The 26,042-nt window shown below is 49.8% G+C and overlaps 1 long non-coding RNA gene across 1 annotated transcript; it reads left to right on the plus strand.

Moving 5' to 3' along the window:
- Positions 1 to 7,506: 7,506 nt before the first annotated feature.
- On the plus strand, positions 7,507 to 14,506 carry LOC139251726 (uncharacterized). The gene is made up of 3 exons (XR_011591412.1): positions 7,507 to 8,820; positions 9,277 to 9,360; positions 11,855 to 14,506. It is a non-coding gene; the product is annotated as an uncharacterized lncRNA (long non-coding RNA).
- Positions 14,507 to 26,042: the final 11,536 nt, after the last annotated feature.

A 26,042-nucleotide genomic window follows, 5' to 3' on the forward strand; every position in this document is an offset into this window, starting at 1 on the left:
TGCGCCTATGAAATGGTTTAAATTCCTCAGGGCATGCCCCATACGTGGCTGCCCAGTCGCCATTCAGGACACATTTCTTAACTAAAGACAGTAGTGGATCTCTATTTGTCCAGACTTTAATCTGACGGGCTGTCACAGGTGAGCCTTCGCTTTCGAAAGCTTCAACAGCCATGACCATCTCAGCAGCATGCTCAGTTGCCCCCTCAGTGGTGGCTAGTGGGAGCCTGCTGAATGCATCGGTGCAGTTTTCAGTGCCCGGTCTGTGCCGCTTTGTGTAGTCATAGGCGGCTAACGTGAGTGCCCACCTCTGTATGCAGGCTGATGCATTTGGTTGTCAGCCAAAAGGGACGTTAGGGATTTGTGATCTGTCTCCAGCTCAAATTTCCTGCCAAGCAGGTACTGGTGCACTTTTTTTTTTTTACTGCATAAACACATGCAAACGCTTCCTTTTCTACCATCCCGTAGCCCCTTTCTGCCTGGGACAGACTTCTGGAGGCATAAGCTACTGGCTGTAACTGATCCTTGGCATTCACATGCTGTAACACACACCCAACCCCGGACGACGCATCACACGTTAAAACAAGTTTCTTACACGGGTTATATAACGTTAAGTTTGTTGGAGCATAACAAATTGCATGCTCTATCAAAAGCCCTTTCCTAGCTGTCCCCCCAGACCCATTCGTGACCTTTGCGTAGGAGCACTTGTAGCGGCTCTAATAGCATGCTCAATTTGGGAAGAAAGTTACCGAAATAGTTCTGGAGCCCCAGGAACGAATGCAGCTCCATCGTGTTATGGGCTCTGGGTGCTCTCTGGATCACTTCCGTTTTGGACGCAGTAGGTATGATCCGTCTGCTGCTACCTTCCTCCCCAGGAATTCTACCTCTTGAGCTAGGAAGACGCACTTCGCCTTTTTCAGTCGCAGCCCTACCCGGTCCAGTCTGCGTAGCACCTCCTCCAGGTTGTGGAGATGTTCTTCAGTATTGCAACCCATGATGAGGATGTCGTCTTGAAAAACCACCGTCCTTGGACTCGACTGAAAGATTGCGGCGGCCGAGCGAATCCCGAACGGATATCTGTTGTACTCAAACAACCCCTTGTGTGTCGTGATGGTGGTCAGCTTTTTCGACTCACTTGCCAGCTCCTGGGTCATGTAAGCTGAGGTCAGGTCCAATTTTGAAAAAAGTTTGCCACCTGACAGCGTCGCAAAGAGGTCCTCCACTCTCAGTGGCGGGTACTGGTCTTGGAGTGACACCTGATTGATGGTGGCCTTGTAATCACTACATATCCTGACCAACCCATCCACCTTGAGCACCGGCACAATCAGGCTCGCCCAGTCACTGAATTCGACTGGCGAAATGATGCCTTCCCTCAGCAGGCGGTCCAATTCGCCTTCTATCTTTTCCTGCATCATGTACGGCACCACTCTGGCCTTGTGGTACACTGGCCTGGCATCCAGGTTTATGTGAATCATTACCTTGGCCCCCATGAAAGTGCCAATGCCAGGTTGAAATAATGAGTCAAATTTGTCCAGGACCTGTGAGCATGATACTCGCTCCAGAGAAGAAATTGCATTGACATCGCCCCATTTCCAGTTCATGACAGCAAGCCAACTCCTCCCAAGTAGTGCGGGACCGTCCCCAGGACAATCCAGAGTGGCAACCTATTCTCCGAATCTTTGTGGGTCACGACTACCGTGGCGCTGTTTATCACCGGGATGATCTCCTTAGTATATGTCCGTAGCTGTGCGTCAATCGGCAATAATTTTGGCCTCCTGGCCTTGGATGCCCACAACTTTTCGAACTGTTTGATACTTATCAGGGACTGGCTGGCCCCCGTGTCTAGCTCCATTGATACTGGGATGCCATTGAGGAGCACTTTCATCATTATCAGTGGCGTCCTGGTGTATGAACTATATATGTGCTCCACATGAACTCGCTGAACTTCAGCTTCCAGCGATTTCCCCTAGTATTCATTTGGCCTCGTAGGGCTTACATCGGGCCCATCCTCCTCGTATATCAACCTGGCTGCAGACTTCCTGCACATACGCGCCAAGTGATCGCTGACGTTGCAGTTTCTGCAGGTATATTGCTGATACCAGCAAGCTCTGGCTGGGTGTTTGCCTCCACACTTCCAGCATGAGCCGTTGTTGGAAACAAAAGGTCCATTACCAGTCGATCGTCTCTGACTGTCTCTGTAACTGTCCTTAAGCACACCATTAACAGGTGTTGATGGCCCCATTATCCCATACGATGGCATGAATCGCCATTCAGCTAGCCATTGTCTCTGTTGAATTCTCCCTTTGGGTTTGACTACATGCTGGGGCATGTCCGATTGCCCTTGTCTGCCTAGAGAACTGTGTTCCACGTTAACAATGTTGACTCCCTGGTCATTTGCCGCATTTGAGCCAAGATTTTTGTCGTACATCATTCTGGTCTCTTCCTCCCCTGATGCATAGAGGATTGGCTAACTAACAGAAAACAGAAAGTCGGGATAAAAGGTTCATTCTCGGGTTGGTAATCAGTAACTAGTGGGGTGCCGCAGGGATCAGTGTTGGGACACCAACTATTTACAATCTATATTAATGACTTGGAAGAAGGGACCGAGTTTAATGTTGCCAAATTTGCTGACGATACAAAGATGGGAGGAAAAGCAATGTGTGAGGACACAAAAAATCTGAAAAAGGACATAAACAGGCTAAGTGAGTGAGCAAAAATTTGGTAGATGGAGTATAATGTTGTAAAGTGTGAGGTTATGCACTTTGGCAGAAAAAAAATCAAAGAGCAAGTTAGTATTTAAATGGAGAAAAATTGCAAAGTGCTGCAGTACAGCGGGACCTGGGGGTACTTGTGCATGAAAAACAAAAGGATAGTATGCAGGTACAGCAAGTGATCAGGAAGGCCAATGGAATCCTGGCCTTTATTGCAAAGGGGATGGAGTATAAAAGCAGGGAAGTCTTGCTACAGTTATACAGTGTATTGGTGAGGCCACACCTGGAATACTGCTTGCAGTTTTGGTTTCCATATTTAATAAAGGATATACTTGCTTTGAAGGCAATTCAGAGAAGGATCACTAGGTTGATTCCGGAGATAAGGGAGTTGACTTATGAGGAAAGGTTGACTAGGTTGGGCCTTTACTCATTGGAATTCAGAAGAATGAGAGGTGATCTTATCGAAACGTGTAAGATTATGAGGGGGCTTGACAAGGTGGATGCAGAGAGGATGTTTCCACTGAAAGGGGAGACGAGAACTAGGGGGCATAATCTTAGAATAAGGGGCTGCCCATTTAAAACTGAGATGAGGAGGAATTTCTTCTCTCAGAGGGTTGTAAATCTGTGGAGTTCGCTGCCTCAACGTGCTGTGGAAGCTGGGACATTGAATGGATTTAAGACAGAGATAGGCAGTTTCTTAACTGATAAGGGAATAAGGGGTTATGGGGAGCAGGCAGGGAAGTGGACCCGAGTCGATGATCGGGTCAGCCATGATCGTATTAAGTGGTGGAGCAGGCTCGAGGGGCCTGTCTTACGTAAACTTATCCAAGGTGTCGGTCTGTTGAATCCGGGCTTGTTATGAGAGGAGAAGGGCGATTCTCCCCATCAGACCTATTGACATTAGTTCATTTTGTAACAAGGTAGCCATCTCTGGCGAGTACCAAACAATTGTGGGATTGTTCATCGAAGTACAACAATTTACATGAACTCACATTCCAACCAGCTTGCCATCTCTGTTGACGATGAACCAAGTGTTTGGTGCATCATACAAGTTCATCTAATGTTAAAAGCTCATTTTCACAAGGTCAGCATATATGGCCACCTTCACACAGGTCTTTACCTTATCTTAAAGAGGGCTTTACGACCCCTTCCCTTCTCCCTGCTCCCACGCATACTGCTCCTCCACAATGGGGTCACAGGGCCTTCGGCAAGGCTGGTAGTCTGTTGCCAATTTCGATCCTCAGCCACACATGATGGCCTAGCAGGATGTCCCCGACCAGCTCGGGCCCTGGAAGACCCAGCTGCGGACTGTATAACCTCAGCAAGGCTAGAAGCACTCTGTTGTGGATGGGGTGCAGAGAGCAGCAGCTGCGACAACGGAATGATGCCATCCTGAGAAACGACATCACGGTCCCCGGGGCAGAGCATCATCATCTGCAGAAATCTGGGTGAGGTCAGAGTCCTGCGCTGGGTCGGCAAGGTTAGGTCAACTAATGGGGCCCCAGACCAGATGGCAGCAGTCAGTGTGTCTGTTGAATTGATTTGCCTCTGCATCAAGAGTGACGGCGACTGCAGTACACCAGAGAGCTGACTCAGGACACCACGCACTGATGACATGAGAGTATGAAGACCTATAATAGCATCGGCCTGGTGGTCAATGGCCACTGCAACGTCAGCCATAGCCTGTGCCCATTGTTTGCATCCAGCATCCGTTGGTATCTACCAAGGACAGGCTCAATTGGCTGCTGAGAGGCATGAGCTACAGTTGAGGCGGACTCCTCCATCCTCACAGCTCTTCCCTTCCCCCTCCCCTCCTTCCCCTTTTCTCCACCCACCTCCTCCACCCCACCATCTCTCCTACCCCTCCCCTTTGCTCCTTCCCCCTTCAAGTATCTTTCCACCCTCCACTATTTCTCGATCCCCCACCTCCTCTCTCCTTCCCCGCTTCCATCCTCCTCTCTCCTAACCCCCTCCCCATCTGTCCTTCCGCTCTCCCCCTCCTCCTATTTCCTTAACCCTCCTCCACCTCTCTTTCATTTCCCCCTCACCCCCTTGCTCCTTTCTCCCCCTCTCATTCCCCCCTCCATTCCTCCTCTCTCTTTAACCCTCCCCATCCCCCACGCTCTCACTCCAGGGTACAATCCTAAATGGGGTGCAGGAACAAAGAGACCTGGGGGTGTAGGTGTATGTGAACAAATCGTTGAAGGTGGCAGGGCAGATGGAGAAAGCAGTTAAAAAAGCACACAGGATCTTGGGCTTCATAAATAGAGGCATAGAGTGCAAAAGCAAAGAAGTGAATCACCTGTATAAAACACAGGTTCGGCCTCAACTGGAGTATTGTGTCCAATTCTGGGCACCGCACATTAGGAAGGATGTGAAGGCCTTCGAGAGGCTATGTGTCCTAAAACTAGGGGACATAGCCTCAGAATAAGGAGCCGCCCATTTAAAACTGATTGAGGAATTTCTTCTCTCAGAGGGTTGTAAATCTGTGGAATTCTCTGCCCCACAGAGCTGTGGAGGCTGGGTCATTGAATATATTTAAGGTGGAGATGGACAGATTTTTAAACGATAAAGGAGTGAAGGGTTATGGGGAGCGGGCGGGAAAGTGGAGCCGAGTCCGTGATCTTATTAAATGCCGGAGCAGGCTCGAGGGCCCAAATGGCCGACTCCTGCTCCTATTTCTTATGGGGCCCGGTTGGCCCTCGCACACGGCCGGGCCTCAACTGGCTCCTGTGACTGTCCATCATATCACAATGGGCGGGGCATCCAGCCCTCCTGAAGAATGGGATTGCTGTAATGGAATCGGTGCACATTACTAAGCCGGGCAACATGCGCCGAGCTGTGGGGAAAGGACATCGCTCTATAGCCAGCACACTGTGAATTTCCTCCTCTACTGCGTCACTCTGTGATTCTGGTGTAGGTGTCGACTGAGGGGTAAATATTGCCCCAGGACACCAGGGAGAACTCCCCGCCCTCCCAGCTCTTCGTCAAAGTAATGGCCGTGGGATCTTTTACATCCAACCGAGAGTAGAGGGGCCGAGGTTTAACGACTCATCCGGAAGATGGCCCCTCCGACAGTGCGGCACTCCCTCAGTACTGCCCCTCCGACAGTGCGGTGCTCCCTCAGTACTGCCCCTCCGACAGTGCGGCGCTCCCTCAGTACTGCCCCTCCGACAGTGCGGTGCTCCCTCAGTACTGCCCCTCCGACAGTGTGACGCTCCCTCAGTACTGCCCCTCCGACAGTGTGACGCTCCCTCAGTACTGCCCCTCCGACAGTGCGGCGCTCCCTCAGTACTGCCCCTCTGACAGTGTGGTGCTCCCTCAGTACTGCCCCTCCGACAGTGTGACGCTCCCTCAGTACTGCCCCTCCGACAGTGCGGCGCTCCCTCAGTACTGCCCATCTGACAGTGCGGCGCTCCCTCAGTACTGTCCCTCCGACAGTGCGGCGCTCCCTCAGTACTGCCCCTCCCTCAGTACTGCCCCTCTGACAGTGTGGTGCTCCCTCAGTACTGCCCCTCTGACAGTGTGGTGCTCCCTCAGTACTGCCCCTCCCTCAGTACTGCCCCTCTGACAGTGCGGCGCTCCCTCAGTACTGCCCATCTGACAGTGCGGCGCTCCCTCAGTACTGTCCCTCCGACAGTGCGGCGCTCCCTCAGTACTGCCCATCTGACAGTGCGGCGCTCCCTCAGTACTGCCCCTCCGACAGTGCGGCGCTCCCTCAGTACTGCCCATCTGACAGTGCGGCGCTCCCTCAGTACTGTCCCTCCGACAGTGCGGCGCTCCCTCAGTACTGCCCCTCTGACAGTGTGGTGCTCCCTCAGTACTGCCCCTCTGACAGTGTGGTGCTCCCTCAGTACTGCCCCTCCCTCAGTACTGCCCCTCTGACAGTGCGGCGCTCCCTCAGTACTGCCCATCTGACAGTGCGGCGCTCCCTCAGTACTGTCCCTCCGACAGTGCGGCGCTCCCTCAGTACTGCCCCTCCCTCAGTACTGCCCCTCTGACAGTGCGGCACTCCCTCAGTACTGCCCCTCCGACAGTGTGACGCTCCCTCAGTACTGCCCCTCCGACAGTGCGGCGCTCCCTCAGTACTGCCCCTCTGACAGTGCGGCGCTCCCTCAGTACTGTCCCTCCGACAGTGCGGCGCTCCCTCAGTACTGTCCCTCCCACAATGCGGCACTCCCTCAGCACTGCACTGGGAGTGAGGGGAGCGGGTATTCACAATGTCTCAGACTCCCTCCCCGGGTCCCAGCTGCTGCCTCACCTGCCTCGCTCCCTCCTTTCGGGGGGAAGACACCGAACGTCGTCCACCCGGCTCCCCATCCCCCGCCAGGAGCGTCGACTCCCATTGGCTGCCTTTCGCCGGGCTGTGCGTCACACACCCCAGCAACGCGCTTTCCATTGGCAAGAGCGGTCACGTCAATCAGCGTGGCCCCGCCCCGTTATGCTAATGAGGCTCTCGCGCCCCCTCCCTTCCGCCAAGCCGTTGATAAAAGCGGGAAAGGGGCGGTGTCTCCATCCAGAGACTGATTGACAGGGCGGGCATTGTGACATCAGGAGGGCCTCCAGGTCCGCCCGCTGCTGTTCACCACACGGGCGCTGTCCAGCACGTGGGCCCGGCGACCAACCAGGAGGCAGCCAGCCGACGCCCGGCCAATAGCAGCGCAGCGGGCCGGGAGAGCGTGCGGCCCCGGACCACCGAACGATCACATGATGGGCGGGGTCCGGGGAGGAGCGGCCAATCAGCGCCGCGGGGAGGCAGGTCTGCGGCGTGCTGATTGGTTGAGGGGGAAAGGGACGGCCGGAGGCAGCAGGCGGGAGGAGTGAGCTGCCATCATCTCCATCCGACGGACGGAAAGCGCGGTGCTCAATGCGCGGCATGGTCGCTGAGGACCGGAGAACATCCCCTTCTCTCCCACCCCGCCATCACACCAGGGGCCACTCTCTCCCCGTTAGACAACCGCCCTGAACGGCGCTCCGAGGAGAATGGCGCCGTCGCTTGTCTCCCCTCCCTTCTCCCTCGTGCCCCGCTCGCCATTGGCCGAAATGCACTGTACTTCACAATTCCCCCGCCTTGCTATTGGCTGCCCGCCCTGTCAATCAGTCTGGATGGAGTGCCCGCCCCCTCCCTGCTCTCAACGGTTGGGGGAGGGAGCGCGAGGACATGATTAGCATAACGGTCCGCCGCGCGGGTTGGGAGAGGGGCTGGGCCGCGCTGAGTGACGTGGCTGGCTCCGCCAATAGGAAGCCTGTTGCCAGGGGCGGTGACGTCTTTTGCAAAGATGCCCACCTCACCCACCCAGGCCCAAAAGTCCACAATCCCCAACTCAGACTCAATCCTTCTTTCTAAATGTTCCTCCTCCATCAGCTCCAACTTGCCCCAAACCCCGCCGCTTGCGTCCTCTTCCCCCTTGCCCGTCGCTCCCGCCCTCACTGGCCTGCACTGTCTCCCTGGGCACCAACGTTAATGTTGATATCCTCCTCTACACATCCCTCCATGTCTTCACCTGGGCATCCCTCGCCTCCCTCTGCCAGCAACGCCTCCCTCCCCGCCCTCGCACTCTCGCCTGTTGAGGGTTTTGTGACTCTGGCAGGAGATCGGCAGGTGGGGTGGAGAGGAGAGTGCCTATGTTGCGATGCACAATATCGTGGGACGGGCAGGATTGACCACGTGGTCTCCACCCATCCCTCAATGTCCGTATGAGGACACAAGGAATAGGAGCAGGAGTCGGCTACTTGGCGTCTCGAGCCTGCTCCGACATTCAATAAGATCACGGCCCATCAGAAACCCTCACCACATTTAAAAAGTGCTTGGATGTGCACTTGAAGTGCCGTGACCTGCAGGGTTATGGACCAAAAGTGGGATTAGGCTGGATAGCCTCTTGTTGGCCGGCACAGTCACGATGGGCTGAAATGGCCTCCTTCCGTGCTGTAAACTTCTATGATTCTACGATCTTGGTCTCAGCTCCACTTCCTCGCCCGCTCCCCATAACCCTCGACTCCAACATTACTGATTCAGGTAGTAATTGGGTGGAAATTTCAGCCATACGCCCTCCCTCCCTCAGCTCAATGCGCTCTCTTGACGTTCTGGAGCACAAAACAAGCTCGATCTGTGGTGAGTAATCAACACATTCACTCGTTCATCGACTCAAGCACACAACATTTCTGTTTTTTTTCCCCCCAAACAGAAAATTCACCGCAACAAAACTTTTCAAATTTCTCCGCTAACGTCTGAAAAGCGACTGAGCATAAACTGCTAGAAGCTAAAGGAAAATATTCCATCGTTAGAGCTGACTGAACGGTACTAATGCAACCTTGGCGATTAGATACACCTCACGTGCTTAGTCCTGGGGCCAATATTTATCCCCCAATTAACATAACAAAAACAGATTATCGGTGTCATTATCACATTGCTGTTTGTGGGAGCTTGCTGTGTGCAAGTTGGCTGACGCGTTTCCCACATTACAACAGTGGCCACACTCCAAAAGTACTTCATTGGCTGTAAAGCACTTTGAGACGCCCGGTGGTTGTGAAAGACGCGGTATAAATCCAAGTCTTTTTTTTTAACCAGGAATAAAAGATGTTCATGGAGGAGCCACTAAAGGAATAACCTATCTAGTCACAGGGAGAGAGAGACAGAGTTGCTCAAGAGGAGGCAAGTTTAATTCGGCCGTGCTACCATTTTCGGAGCCATTTTACTGATACGGCAGCACACACTGGGACTCATCACTGAGACACATGTTCATTCCTGCAACACCCAGCCTGTAGCCTGATTTCCTGGGGTCACACAATCCCAAAGAGATCCTCGGGCTGGTCTGAAACTGCAGCCTCCATCAGTTTTAATGGAGATGGGGGACATCATCATCATCATAGGCAGTCCCTCGGAATCGAGGAAGACTTGCTTCCATTCTAAAAATGAGTCCTTAGGTGGCTGAACAGTCCAATGTGAGAACCACGGTCCCTGTCAGAGGGACATCACACCGATAACAGAAAGTGAAAATACAGACATAAGGAGACTATAGTTTCAAAAAGAGATTGTTAGACAAAAGGTTTTGCTGGTGATGAAAGGGAAAAGTAACTGGAAACAGTTGGTGGTGCAGTAAAGAAGCCAGTAGGTCAGCTTTGCTCTCCAGAGGGTGGTTTTGGCAGAGAAGAGCAAAGCCCAAAAGTGTTTGCTGTCATCCAGCTGATCTGATGATGGATGGTGAAACCTTTTGTGTACCAGCCAGGTACACTCACGTTTGTGACCCTTGTACTCGAGGGGGTGAAGATGAGGGCCCGTACCGGGGTAACGGCCAAGGTGGGAGAGAGTCAGCGTTTTACTGGGGACAAGGGCATCAAAGATAGACAAGAGCGAGAGAGTGGCTGAGGTGATGTGACAGCTGCAGATGTCTCCTCACGAAATGGAAGGCCAAAGGCAGTTGGGTAGTTGGGAATTTGAGAGAGCAGTTCTAAGTGACCTGAGGGAGAGATTTTATCCAGGGCCCGACACAGAAGGAAATGGGGTTGAAAAGGTGCAGAGGGGCATATGGGTGATGATATCTGAAAGTGGTCAGAGATGGTCTTGTGAGAGTTTGAGACCGTGGGAGTAGAGAGACAATGGGGGATGGTAAGGTCGAGAGGCAGCTATGAATATGAGTAGAAGGCATTATGTGGAGGGGAAAGTTAAAGCAGGGCAGTGAATTCAGAGGAGAGAGGTCGAGTTGAGATGAGGATTGAAATGGTGAAAAATGTGGGGTCGCAGTGTGGAGGCTGAGGGGAGAAAGGAAATCTAATGTTGGGGTTGCAGTGGAGAATGATGATTATAAAGGAGACGAGAGGGGTGCAACAGGTGAGTTATTTGAAGGAGGAGAAGGTATCAACAACAACAACTTGTATTTATATAGCGCCATTAACGTAGTGAAATATCACAAGGAACTGCATAAGGAGCAATTAACACAGGTGACCAAAAGCTTGGTCAAAGAGATATGTTTTAAGGAGCATCTTGAAGGAGGAAAGAGAGATGGAGAGGTTTAGGCGGGAAGTTCCTGAGCTTGGGGCCCAGGCAACAGAAGGCACGGCAACCAAAGGAGGAGCGATTATAATCAGGGATGCTCAAGAGTGCAGAATTAGAGGAGCACAGACATCTCGGGGTGTTACGTCTTGGATGAGCTGAGGCAGGGGCGGAGACGGGCGATGTTACGGAGATGGAAATAGGTGGTGTTAGTTATGCTGCGGATATGTGGTCGAAAGCTCATTTCAGGGTCAAATACGACACCGAGGTTGCGAACAGTCTGGTTCAGCTCAGACAGGAGTTGGGGAGAGGGATGGGGTCAGTGGCTTGGGAACGGAGTTTGTGGCGGGGACCAAAAACATGGCTTCGGGAGAGAGACCATGGTGTGAAGCAACAACAGCTTGCATTTCTATAGCCCCTTTAACAGAGTAAAACATCCGAAGTCGCTGAAGAAGAGCGCTATCAATACATATTTTTCACATCAAGCACAGAAGGAGATAACAGGACGGGTGACCAAAGACTTGGTCAGAGAGGTAGGTTTTATGGGGCAGCTTAAAGGAAGAGAGAAAGGGAGAGAAGGTAGAAACACAATTTGAAGAACAGTGAGAGCGCAATCAGGGCGGAGACCTCATGTAAGGGTCTGCCCCGACTTTGCCTCTCTTTTGGACGACAAAATGTGGCCAGTCTTGGGGTACGACAGACGAAAACAGGCTCTCAACTACGCGCTGATGTCACAGCAATTTCCTCATGGTGACATTGAATAGTTTCAATCCTTTCCGAGTTTACCTCCTGTCCACGCATGAATAAAAGCCACGGGAATCATCATTGTTTAGTGGGAATCATTTGTTTAGACTGTAATGTATATCACAAAGCCACAATTCTGTAGGTCGGGAGTTAGAAAACCACCAGTCCTATACAACCTGTTCCATATTATTTCAGACTTGCGACTGAAGTGAGGGAGCCTTATTGTCCTCCCACATTGCCAGAGATTGGAAATGATCCTTTTTCATTCTGACCTGTGAAAGGTCACATGGGGCCTGATCTTTTATTTCCAAAGTATTTAAATTTGATTTTGAGATGCATAAACATCTTAATTTTGGAGCATTTTACTTGAAGTGTCTGATCTACAATCTCATTTCTACATATTTTCACACAGGTACTTTGAAAGCCTGTGGTGCTGTACGGTCTATATTCCGAGCAGAGCTGCACATTCTAATATGGCTGCCAAGGGTTGCAATTGTTGCCTTCTCAGTATGTTCTGTATCTCAGGTCCGTGCCTTAACCCTACCCCACCTTGAACTGCCAGGACTTGTACGGGCACAGAATCCAGGGCCCGCATCACAACTGAGAGATGCCTCCGCAATGAAGACCATAACAACCCAGAAAGGGGAGGGCCGAACAAAACTGACACAAAATGTGCCTTTGCACATGTGAGAAAAACAAAGATGGCGCTTAAAAACACATTGAGTTCATCAAATTCATCCAGAGCTGGAAAGATGACTGGAGAGCAGATTGGAAACACCGTGTGAAGGACCAGTATTAATCATTGGGGAGAAAGAACAGACAGAGACTAAAGAGACAGTCGTCCATGGAGAAGCTTGATTTCAGACTGTGAGTGAGTGAGCGAAGACCATCTTTAATTGACTATGAGCCTCACAAAGTTTTTGTTTTACCAGTACAAACACAGACTTGTTTCCCATATCAAGTTTCGCCTCTGAATCTCTGGCACTGCGACACTCCCTCAGTACTGCCCCTTCGACAGTGCGGTGCTCCCTCAGTACTGCCCGTCTGGCAATGCGGTGCTCCCTCAGTACTGCCCGTCTGACAATGCGGTGCTCCCTCAGTACTGCCCCTCTGACAGTGCGGCGCTCACTCAGTACTGCACTGGGAGAGCCAGCCTAGATGTTTTGTGCTCATGTCCCTTGAGTTGGACTTGAACCCACAACTTTCTGGCTCAGAGGCGAATGTGCTACCCACTGAGCCACAGCTGTTAGGTCTGCACTTGCCCACGCACTTTCCATGGGGTTTTGCGCGGCAAGATACTGTAAGTTAGAGATCCAAGCAGCACGATACCCTCTACCTGAGATCTGTGTGAACAGAGCAAGCAGCTCTGTGGCCCCTTAACCAATCAGATTGAAGAATCGTGAATGAGCCACGCAGAGTCTGAACCAGGAAGTGTCAGTGAGAATAATTAATTTAATGTCACATCAGTAGCAGAAAGTGAAATAAACAGAGGAAGATAAAGATTAGATTAAAAGGGAGAGACAAAAGACACTGAAGGAAAAAGTAATAAAATAATAAAAAGCTGAAGGTATGAGGCTCCACATTTTGTAAAAGCTTACTTTCCAGTGCCAGAGGCGTTGTTTCGCAGTAATTAAGACATTTTGTTCCTGGGATGTGGGCATCACTGACTAGGCCAGCATTTATCGCCCCTGAGAGGTGGTGGTGGTGAGCCACCTTCTTGAACCGCTGCGGTCCGTGTGGTGAAGGTGCTCCCACAGTGCTGTTAGGGAGTTCCAGGATTTCGATGCAGCGACACAAAAGCTGCCGGTACCAAATGTTGATGCTGGGAACTAATTATCATTAGCTCAGCGCTAAACTCACAGTGTAACACCGTTCAGATGGCGGCGGGCCCCAATATGGTGTCCAAAATCGGCGTTGCAGCTTCGAACAACCTCCGGGAGCAAGGCTGTGATTCCGCAAAGCACATGTGGCTTTCTTAAAAGGGCAATGTATTCCAAAATTATTAATATAAAAATGACATAATAGGCAGTTTTCAGCCCTTACGGCTCAACTGCCTTCAACAAAAAAATTAACATTAAAAAGAATTCCTGAATGGAAATCTTCAGCTCTTGAAGCTGAATGCTTTCCGCATCTAAAGAAAATGGGAAAGGTGCTTCAGCACGAACACAAGTGGCTCAGCAAGCCAGGGAGAGGGCACCCAGCATCTCGCATTCAGCACTCCAGCTTTGTGCAGGAGATCAGCACTGTAAGACAGGCCCTCTACCCACAGGAGCCAGGAGGCCCTCTAGCAAGAACGATGTGGGACCACATCAATGAGGCCATCACTGCCAGCAGTGTCACCCGCCCCCCCCCCCCACCACATGACTCCAGTGCCCAAAGAAACTTCATGACCTCAGGCCATTGATCAAGGTCAGTGAATGCATCTTCAAAAGCTGTCTCCTACCAACTACAACACAAGTCTCACACACTGCTCAATGCACGACCCCCACACCCCCAATCACTCACCCACCAACAATCTGTAACAAACACAAGACACACCTCCCATTCCTAGTTTCACCTCACCCCCTTGAAGGAGACAGTGCTGGCCATTTTTGGCAGGGGCATGGCTGAGCTGCAGGCCAGTGGTGGGACTGAAAGGATACAAGATGCTGGAATCCTCATACGTTATCCTCCTTCTCACATGCACCTCTTGCTTTCCCACGCTCCCCTCATCACAACTCTACCCTTGTGCCTTCCACATTTCACACACCCAAGAAATGCAGCCTGCCCAGCCAGTGGTTTACCAATGGTTTACCAATGAGAGGGAGAGGAGAGTACAGAAGAAGAAACACCATCACACAATTTTACACTGCCGCCTATCAGCTCCTCATTGTCAACCATCAAGGCCATTTGCAGTATCCCCCACTGATAGTCAGCAGCCTTCCATCAGCCTTGCTGCAGCAACTGGGGTCGCACTGCGTGACATCAGTAGGATAGGCAAAGGCACACACAAGACACTCACACAGGGCATGTATAATGGTGATGAGTTGATTTTTTGATGTCATATTTGATAGTAAGATAAATAAAGTTGGACTGGATAGTTTGTGGTGGTTTTTATTTCAGCATTGTGACCAAGAGGACAATGTGACGGTCAGTAACAGGGAAGGTAAGGTGTGGGAGAAATATTGAAAGTGAATTGGGGTTGTGGTCACTGGTACCACAGGTGGATGATTCCATCTCGGATAACCCGGCCAGAAAGGGGCTGTCTGGGATGCATCCTTCCTTCTGCTTCTTCCTCTTCCCTCTGCAAGCGGATGCTGTAAATCTTAAATAAAAGCATAAAATAGTGGAAATAGTCAGAAGGTCAGGCAGCATCTCGTCCTGAGATGTGAGTTCTGTTTCTCTCCATGGATCTTGCCTGACCTTCTGAATATTTCCAGCATTTTCTGACTTCTCAGAGGCCTTCCTTTACCATCCGAGTCCTCACAAGCATCCAGCAGCACTATCTGCACACTCAAAAATACAATTCAGCTGTATTAAGCCACTAATTCAATAAAATAAAAAAAAATCCAGTTCAAAAGCTTCAATGCAAACTTACCTGAAGATGTATGTGTCCATTTTAAGAGGTGCTGACAGCATCTCTGTCAGTCTGCTGAACGCTGGGTTTACATGGTGCGCTTAGGACCCAGCGCTGAGCTCAGCACGAATGTCCAAGTTTGCTCTGGTGACGTTAAGTCGATGTGTGGTCACACTCACTTCATTTGCATCTCCAAGGCCAGCACTATCGGCAGCACAAAGGCCCTCGCCAAAATGGCGGCCGCTAATCCCTGTGTCAGAGAAGGGCGCTAGAGTGGAGGCCGACATTTTTTGACTGGATCACAGCGGAAGCTTGTGGTGGTAAGTGGACCAATTTCTAGGCCAAAGACATGAAAGATGGGCTAGAGAAGTTAGAAGCAGACTTTTTCCAGTAGTTACAGGGTCAAGAACGAGGGGCCATTGATAAAAGATTAAATGTAAGGGCTTTACAACTAATGAAGTACTTCTGAAGTGTGGTCACTGTTGTAATGTAGCAGGGGTAACCATTTAGGACCGAGATGAGGAGAAACTTCTTCACCCAGAGAGTGGTGAAACTGTGGAATTCTCTACCACGGAAAGTTGTTGAGGCCAATTCACTAAATATATTCAAAAAGGAGTTAGATGTAGTCCTTACTACTAGGGGGATCAAGGGGTATGGCGAAAAAGCAGGAATGGGGTACTGAAGTTGCATGTTCAGCCATGAACTCATTGAATGGCGGTGCAGGCTAGAAGGGCCGAATGGCCTACTCCTGCACCTATTTGCTATGTTTCTAAACGCAGCAGCCAACAGCAAGCTCACACAAACAGCAATGAGATAAATAACCCAATTATTGTATATGTAGGCACCTTTGGTAATGACTCTACGAGGCAGGGTACTTAAACTGTGTAGACTGTAGTCCTTTATTTACAGCTTCTCAAGTGAGGACACCAAGCTGTGAGCTTCCTTTGTTACTGGGTTACTTTGGGTCTCCAGCAGCAGCACCCTCTGGTGTACAGGTAAGGTGTGTACAGTGTAAAGGTACATTCAGTGTTACAGACATCATACAACAGTACAAGCATGCATACATAACAACACTCTTTCCTAAGCATTTTTCAAGTCCTTATTGTCATGACCTGGGGAGGTGATCAGTAGTGGGCTATGGGAGGTTGTGGTGAGGGTTGTGTGGGTGCCAGGTGTGATCCCTGTACTTGAGGCTGGCCTCATACATTCCCCCCCGCCCCCAGCCTCACACACAGACCGTGTGGGTGTCACTGTTGTGGGATCCCTCAGGGGTTTAGCCATTGCAGCAGTGGGTAGGGTGCATACCCTGTGATGTGAGTAATTGTGTGGTGGCGGGCAGGACCACAGGACTGAGTGGGCTCCTTGGCCTCCAATTGGGATGAGAACCTCGTCATCCCAGGATTTGCCAGGAAAGTTGGAGGGTATTGACCTCTCATTCCTGGTGTTGGCCCTGGTGGCCAGGGGGTGTAGGGCTGGTCTGGGGCAGATTGCCTGTGGTGGTGCCTGTGCTGCCCATTGACCACTGTTCCTGTAGTGGGTCTGCTCCCAGTGGGTGTGTGTGGGCCCTTCCTGGGGCATCACATTTGTTCCAAAGGTTCAAGCTGCATGGTCTGGTAGCCAGCTGGACCTGGGAGTCTCCCACAGGGGGATTCCTCTAGCACTTGCATGGTCCCTGTTGAATCCAGTGTCCTTTAGCAGTGTTCTACCTGTATACATGACACCTTGGCTCTGATCATACATAGTCGAGCCTACATTATTGATTGTTAGATATGTAAACATGTATTTACTCTGTACAGCCACCAGAGGGCTCATCCCCTGGAGTCCCAAGGGATCCCATAATCCCATGGGAGCAAAGGTATTTAAGGAGGCCTCACGGGTTGGAGAGGCACTCTGGAGACCTGCAATAAAAGACTACGGTCACACTTTATTTTGAGCTCACAATGTTCAGTCAGACTCTCCATACATAACAACTGGCGATGGGATACAGATAGCGAACCCAAAGATGCAGAGAACAGTGGGCATCCTGGAGAAATTCTTGGAGGGAGATGATTGGGAGACTTTTGTGGAGCGACTCGACCAATACTTCGTGGCCAACGAGCTAGATGGGGAAGAGAATGCTGCCAAACGAAGGGCGATCTCCTCATCGTCTGTGGGGCACCAACCTATGGCCTCATGAAGAATCTGCTCACTCCAGCGAAACCCATGGAAAAATCATACGACGATTTGTGCACACTGGTCCGAGAGCACTTGAACCCAAAGGAAAACGTTCTGATGGTGAGGTACCGGTTCTACACCTACAAAAGGTCTGAAGACCAGGAAGTGGCGAGGTATGTCGCCGAGCTAAGACGTCTTGCAGGGCATTGCGAATTTGAAAGATATTTGGAGCATATGCTCAGAGACTTTTTCATACATGGCATTGGCCACGGAACCATACTTGGCAAACTTTTGATTGTAGAGACTCCAACCTTGAGTGAGGCCATAGCGATAGCCCAGGCGTGCATTGCCACCAGTGACAATATGAAGCAAATCTCTCAGCACTTATAAGTGCTTATAAGAAAATAAAACATTCAGCTACAGATATTCCAATCTGTTATGTTAAATAATATTTCTAGTCAAAAGAATCAAACTTAGATACCCTCGTTAATATACTGCTTGTTCAAAGTGGAATATAACACCAAAAGCTCAAGCGCTGCTACAAGTACTGTGAACAAAGTGATGTTGTTTTCGAATCATAACGTACAGGGTAGGTCACATACCTGCAGCTGCATGTCCGCAGATGTCTCAGAGTCCACCATCAAGGGTGATGAATGCAAGGCCATTAACACCTTGTTGGCGCTGCGGGGGTAATCATCATTTCCATTCATGCCGATTCAAAGGGTACATTTGCAAGGGCTGTGGAACAATGGGACACCTCCAATGAGTGTGCAGGCGAGCTGCAAATCCTGTTAAACTTGCAAACCACCATGTTGCAGAGTCGGACAGATCCATGGAGGATCACAACGAACCAGAGCCTCAGGCCGAGGAGGCAGAGGTACATGGGGTGCACACATTCACCACGAATTGTCCCCCGATAATGCTAAATGTTGAACTAAATAGACTCCCGGTGTCAATAGAGCTGCACACTGGCGCGAGCCAGTCCATCATGGGCAAAAAGACTTTCAAAAGATTGTGGTGCAACAAGGCCTCAAGGCCAGTCTTAACTCCAGTTCACACGAAACTAAGAACTTACACGAAAGAACTGATTCCTATAATCGGCAGTGCTACCGTAAAGGTCTCCTATGATGGAGCGGTGCACAAGCTACCACTCTGGGTGGTACCGGGCGATGGTCCCACACTGCTCGGTAGGAGCTGGCTGGGAAAGATAAGCTGGAACTGGGACGATGTCTGAGCACTATCGCCAGCTGACGACACTTTGTGTGCCCAGATCTGAAACAAATTTCCTTCGCTGTTGGAACCAGGCATCGGGAAATTCCAAGGAGCAAAAGTGCAGATCCACCTAATTCCGGAGGGGCGCGACCCATCCATCACTATGCGAGAGCAGTACCGTACATGATGAGACAAAGGGTAGAGATCGAACTAGACCAGCTGCAAAGAGAGGGCATCATTTTACCGATCGAGTTCAGCGAGTGGGCCAGTCCTATCGTCCCAGTCCTCAAGGGAGACGGCAACGTCAGAATCTGTGGTGATTACAAAATAACTCAATTGTTTCTCCCTGCAGGACCAATACCCACTACCAAAGGCGACGGCCTCTTTGCAACGCTGGCGGGAGGAATGACGTTTATGAAGCTGGATCTGACTTCAGCCTACATGACGCAGGAACTGGAAGAATCATTGAAGGCCCTCACCTGCATCAACACGCACAAAGATCTTTTTGTTTATAACAGATGCCCACTTGGAATCCAATCAGCGTTGGCTATATTCCAGAGAAACATGGAAAGCTTACTGAAGTCGGTCCCCCACACGGTGGTCTTCCAGCACGACATCTTGGTCACAGGTCGGAACACAGTCGAGCATCTGCAGAACCTGGAGGAGCTTCTTAGTCGACTCAACCACATGGGGATCAGGTTAAAACGCTCGAAGTGCGCTTTCCTGGCGCCTGAAATGGAGTTCTTGGGAAGGAGGATTACGGCAGATAGCATCAGGCCCACCAACGTGAAGACGGAGGCAATCGAGAACGCACCAAGGCCACAGAACATAAAGGAGCTGCGGTCGTTTCTGGGACTCCTGAACTGCTTTGGTAACTTCTTACCAGGTCTCAGCACACTGTTAGAACCACTGCATGTCTTACCACGAAAAGGGGATGAAAGGATTTGGGGCAAAAGCCAAGAAAATGCCTTTGTAAAAGCGCAAACATTTTTGTGCTCAAACAAATTGCTTGTGCTGTATGATCCATGTAAGCATTTGTTACTAGCATGTGATGCGCCGTCATATGGCGTCAGGTGTCTATTGCAACAAGCTATTGATTTAGGAAAACTGCAACTGGTTGCTTATGCATCCAGGAGACTGTCTAAGGCTGAGACAACCTACAGCATGATTGAGAAAGAAGCGTGAGCGTGTGTCTATGGGGTAAAGAAAATGCATCAATGCCTGTTTGGGCTCAAATTTGAATTGGAAACTGACCATAAGCCACTTATATCCCTGTTTTCCGAGAGTAAATGGATAATTACCAACGCATCAGCCCGCATCCAGAGTTGGGCGTTCACGTTGTCAGCATACAACTACGCCACCCACCACAGGCCAGGCACAGAAAACTGTGCCGATGCTCTCAGTAGGCTGCCATTGCCCACCACGGGGGTGGAAATAGCGCAGCCCGCAGATCTAGCCATGGTTATGGAAGCATTTGAGAGTGAGCAATCACCCGTCACTGCCTGGAAGATGAAAACCTGGACAAGCCAGGACCCCTTACTATCTCTAGTCAAAAGCTGTGTGCTTCATGGGAGCTGGTCCAGTGTCCCAGTGGAAATGCAGGAAGAGATAAAGCCGTTCCAGCGGCGCAAAGATGAAATGTCTATACAAGCAGACTGCCTTCTGTGGGGCAATCGAGTAGTGGTCCCCAAGAAGGGCAAAGACACCTTCATCAATGACCTCCACAGTACCCACCCAGGTGAAAGCGATAGCCAGATCCCATGTGTGGTGGCCCAGTATCGATGCAGACTTAGAGTCCTGCATTCATAGATGTAATACATGCTCGCAGTTAAGCAATGTACCCAGGGAGGCGCTGCTAAGTTCATGGTCTTGGCCCGCCAAACAGTGGTCGAGGGTACACATTGACTATGCAGGCCCGTTCTTGGGTAAAATGTTCCTTGTGGTTGTAGACGCGTATTCCAAGTGGATTGAATGTGAGATAATGTCGGCTAGCACGTCCGCTGCCACTACTGAAAGCCTGCGGGCTATGTTTGCCACTCACGGCTTACCCGATGTCCTGGTGAGCGACAACGGGCCATGGTTTACCAGTGTTGAGTTCAAAGAATTCATGACCCTTAACGGGATCAAACATGTCACATCTGCCCCATTTAAACCAGCGTCCAATGGTCAGGCAGAGAGAGCAGTGCAAACCATCAAGCAAAGCTTGAAGAGGGTAACTGAAGGCTCACTGCAGACTCGCCTATCCTGAGTCCTGCTTAGCTACCACACGAGACCCCACTTGCTCACTGGGATCTCACCTGCTGAACTGCTCATGAAAAGAGCACTTAAGCCAAGGCTCTCGTTAGTTCACCCTGATCTACATGAACAGGTAGAGAGCAGGCGGCTTCAACAAAGTGCTCACCGTGATAGCGCAAATGTGTCACGCGAGTTTGAAATCAATGATCCTGTATTTGTATTAAATTATGGTCAAGGTCTCAAGTGGCTTCCCGGCACTGTTGTGGCCAAAGAGGGGAGCAGGGTGTTTTGGGTCAAACTTTCAAATGGACTCATTCACCGGAAACACTTGGACCAAATCAAACTCAGATTCACTGACTATCCTGAGCAATCCACCTTGGATCCTAACTTTTTTGATCCCCCAACATACACACCAGTGGCAACCGGCACCACGGTTGACCACGAAGCAGAACCCATCATCCACAGCAGCCCAGCAGGGCCCAACACACCAGGCAGCCCAGCAAGGCCAGCTACACAGCGGCCCCGCGAGGACTCAACAAATGATTCAACAACACCAGCTTTCACACCACGAGATCAACCAGGGCAAGAAGGGCCCCAGATCGACTCACATTGTAAATAGTAACACTATTGATTTTGGGGGGTGGAGTGTTGTTATATATGTAAACTTGTATTTACTCTGTACAGCCACTAGAGGGCTCATCCCCTGGAGTCCAAAGGGATCCCATAATCCCTTGGGAGCACAGGTATTTAAGGAGGCCCCACAGGTTAGAGAAGCACACTGGAGACCTGCAATAAAAGACTAAGGTCACACGTTACTTTGAGCTCACAGTGTTCAGTTTGACTCTTTCTCCATACATAACAGACTGCCTTTACATTATTAATTACAGCATTTGCATCACTTTTTTGTGTCATGGTCTCACCAGACATGGTTACATTAGGCATTTCAAACTCTCTGTTATAATCATCAAACATAACAAGCTTGTTCTTAACCTTACTTACACAAGCATTCATTTCATTTGTCACATTAGTTACACCAGCATCACAATTCATGGTTACATTATCGTACGTGCACCCTTTTACTGCATTTTTAGCTTCAACGTCCCTGTCATCTTTAAGTTGAAACTGTCCCTTTAAATTTTTTTGGTTGCCGGTCTCCTTTAAGGGAGCCTTCCAATCCGATTTGCCGCTCGGTGCCACGTGTCGCTCTTCCAATGCTGCCCCTCGTGGTCTGGCCACGGTCATTTTGATTGCAGGTTCTTCTCGTGGTGCGGCCGCCATCTTCTGGCTCTCCTCCAGGTAGGCTGTGGTGGTCTTTTCTTCCTCAGGTTCGGCCATGGACGTCGGGAATCCATTTCTTTTGACAATGTTCGCCTCTTGGAGTCCTGCCCCAGCCCAGAAGGTGGAGTTTGGGTTTTCGGTCCTGGAGATTTCACCGCGATGTTGTGGAGTCGTCGCTGCGCAGACGAGCTGGACGGTGAGATCTCTAGATGCATCGATGGATCCATGTTTCATGTCGATTGCTGGATGTTTGCTGTCGATTGCTGGAGCCCGGAGGCCATGGCCACTTCAACCGACTTGGACCGGGTTCATCCAATTCCTTCCCAGCAGTGAGGGACCATCGCAGGCTATGATCCACAGAGGAAGTTTGTTCAACATGCCGCCATGGGAGACCTGGACGTCTATGCTGCCAACGACTGGGATTTTACCTTTGGTGTTGGTGAGCAGCTTCGCTTGGACAGGATGCAGTTTTGGTCGATTGACGGGATTTATCCAAATTTTTTCAAAGGTTGTTTGGCTCATCACAGACTGGCTCGCCCCTGTGTCGATCTCCATAGAAACTGGGACCCCGTCGATATCTACTTCCATCGTCCACGGAGAACCTCCGGTGAGCAGGTATAAATTCCATATTCTTCTTCCAGGGATTGAGCAGCTTCATCTTCATCTGTGTCGGAGCCCCGGTGATCTGCCAACTCTTCAGCGACACGATGAGTAAAGCTTTTTCTGCACATTCTTTGAAGGTGTCCTTTCTCTTTGCAGTCTTTGCATGTATAGTCTTTGTAGCGCCACTGTTGGGCCATGTGGTTTCCTCCACAGTGCCAGCATGAGGCCATCCAGTTTGCTCCATGTGGCGGACTCAGGGTTGCGGGACACGGGGCAGCATTTCTGCCTTTAGAAGTAGCCATGTGGTGCACTGCGTTTGCCGGTTTAGAGTCCTGGGTCAGTATTCGCCTGGAGTCGCCGGCCGAAACCATGTAGGCCTGGCTCACTTGAATTGCTTTCTGCAGGGTGACTGTGTTGTCAGCCAAGAGCAATTTGTGTAGGAGGCCTTCGTGGCCGATTCCGATGACAAATATGTCCCTTAGTGCTTCATTAAGGTGGTCGCCAAAATCACACGGTGCAGCCAGTTTTCTTAAATGTGCAGCATACTTAGCAATTTCTTGGCCTTTGGGACGCTGGTAAGTGTAGAACCGGTGCCTGGCTGTGAGGATGCTATCTTTCGGTTTTAGTTGCTCCTGTATTAGTGTTACCAGTTCCTCATAGCTCTTGGTGGTTGTCTTCTCTGGGGCTAGCAAGTCCCTGACGAGACAATGGATGGTGGGCCAACAACTGCTAAGCAGGATGGCCCTGCGCTTTTTTGGTCGTGTAGCTGGTGTGTCCCCATCCAGGTCGTTGGCTATGAAGAAATGTTCCAATCTTTCTACGAAAGCATCCCAATCTTCCCCATCGGTGAATTGCTGAAAGTTGCTGAGATTCGACATGCTGAATGTGTAGTTCGTGACCTCGTCACCAGTTATTTGTGTATGTCGGCACCTTTGGTAATGACTCCACGAGGCAGGGTATGGTACTTTAACTGTGTAGACTGTAGTCCTTTATTTGCAGCTTCTCGAGTGAGGACACCAAGCTGTGAACTTCCTTTTATACTGCGTTACCTGCAATGTGCAGGTAACCCTTAGCTCTCCAGCAGCAGCACCCTCTGGTGTACAGGTAAGGTGTGTACAGTGTAAAGATACATTGTTATATGATGTTACAGATATCATACAACAATACATGCATGCATACATAACACCAATAATCTGTCTTAGTAATGTTGGTTGGGGATAGATATTGGCCAGGACACTGGGGAGAAATCCCCGAGCTCCTTCGAAATAGTGTCGTGGGATCTTTTACTTCCACCCGAGCCAAAACTGAAAATAAGTCTTACACATTTTGCCGTGCTACTGTAAACTGCTGAAATCAGTTAAAGGGTATTCATAACTGCGTTTATATTTAAGATTGTTTAGCATTCAAAAAAACATATGCGGGACCATGTCAGATATAGACTTCTTAATCTCTAGAGTATTGAGAAATTAAAATAGCTGAAATTAAAAAAATACCTTGCATGTTAAAGTGAGTTATCATGGATTTCAATTAAGTTGTTTCATTTCAAGTTGTATTTTGAAATATGGATCTGTATCAGTAGAAAATTCTGTGTAAAAAAGGCTGTGTAAATGATAGGAAAACACCAAATCCAAAGCAGAATAATAAACAATGAGAAAAGGTGCTACATGAAAGGTTACTGCACAAGATTGGAGCTCACGGGGTTAGGGGTAATATATTACATGGATAGAGGATTGGCTAACTAACAGAAAACAGAGAGTTGGGACAAATGCTTCATTTTCAGGTTGACAAACTGCAACTAGTCGGGTATCACAGGAATCAGTGCTGGGGCCTCAACTATTTACAATCTATATTAATGACTTGGATGAAGGGATCGAGTGTTATGTAGCTAACTTTGCTGATGATACATATATAGGTAGGAAAACAAGTTGTGAGGAGGACACAAAAAATCTGCAAATGGATATAGATAGGTTAAATTTGGCAGATGGAGTATAATGTGGGAAAATGTGACGTTATCCACTTTGGTCGGAAGAATAAAAAAACAAATTATTATTTAAATGGAGAAATGCTCTGGTACAGAGGAATCTGGGGGTCCTTGTACATGAAACACATAGGGCTAGAACCTCCACTTTTGTAATTATCGCCCAAAAATGGGCATTATTTCTGGCATGGGTGGTAAAAAATGGTTTTCAGATCGCCGGCTTCTCGCCCATTCTCAAAGCACCGAGTCTCCATTTTTGAAAATGGGCGTTACCGCGAGCAATATGAAATGGGCGGTAGCGTAAAATTTTTTTGACCTTCTGCTGTAAAGTGTTGCCATCCTTAGCAACGGCATGGCAACGCTCGATTCCCGCGATTCAGGAGGTCAAGGGTCATCATGACATGCGCAGAAGAGGAGACAGAGAGAGAGGGAGCTCAGAGGGACTGAAGGCATGTCTGGGTGTGGTGTGGCTGCTTTGGGAGGAAGAAGGGAGACTTTAGAGCTTCACAGCAAGTAGGCAAACAAAAATTAGCTGTTACCAGCCACATATTTGCCCGAATTTGGCCTATAATGGAGAGAGAGGAGGAGGCATCACAGCACGCTGTGGAGACTGACGCCGGAGAGAGCAGTGAGGTGGGAGAGGAGCGCATTAGAGGATGCAAAAGAGCCAGGAGGTTTTCGGATGAGGCAAGTGCCTCCCTCCTGCAGGAGGTCGCGTTACGCTGGGGTGATTTGACATAGGGAGGGCGTGGGAAGCCTAGCCCGAAGGCCTATCAGAGGATATGGACCGAGATAGCAGAGGTGGTCTATGGTGACCAACGAGGTACATGAGGGCAACCAATGCTGCAAACGATGGAACAACCTTGTCGGATCCGCAAGAGAAAGTATTACATTGATTTACATGTACTTATGTATTTATATAATTTGATTTGTAGCAGTAATGAGTGACTATCAGCAGATGTGACGACTTTCACTTTTACTGGGAATGTTTTACTCAAAGCTTGCGGTCTTTAGGTAAAGAATGATCATTTTCATAATAATCATGATTACATCTGTCAGTTATGTGTTGCATCAGTCTCTGTGACAGTACCTAGCAATGATATCACGCAATGATCTCATGCCATGTCGTCCTGTCACCTTTTACAGAAGAATGAGGTCCATGCAGAGGCGAACGGGTGGGGGGCCACCAGTCCCCAGCGACATCACTGAGTCGGAGGAGCGGGTGCTCGTACTCGTGGGGAACCACCCCCAGACAGCCATGGATGCATCTGCACACCCTGAAGTGATGCCACGTGAGTAAAGCTTACACCATTTTGTAATGTGAAGTCAATAGATGCCACACACACTCATATCCGAACAATCATTGATGATAGATGATTTCTAAAATTGTCAAAGAAATATTGATGGCCTAATGAAAATTATTGCAATGCAAATGTGTTGATGGTCATTAAATCTGATGTCTGCGATGATTTCGAGAGCGGTGGTGCTTTTGTCGTGCACATGCTGTGTGTAGCGCTGGACTCACCTTGTCACCCTAGCACCCCCTTCTCCTCTAATAACCTCATTTGTGTCTTGCAGCTCAGC

The sequence above is a fragment of the Pristiophorus japonicus genome, unplaced genomic scaffold (assembly GCF_044704955.1).
Source record: "Pristiophorus japonicus isolate sPriJap1 unplaced genomic scaffold, sPriJap1.hap1 HAP1_SCAFFOLD_433, whole genome shotgun sequence".
Lineage (NCBI taxonomy): Eukaryota > Metazoa > Chordata > Chondrichthyes > Pristiophoridae > Pristiophorus > Pristiophorus japonicus.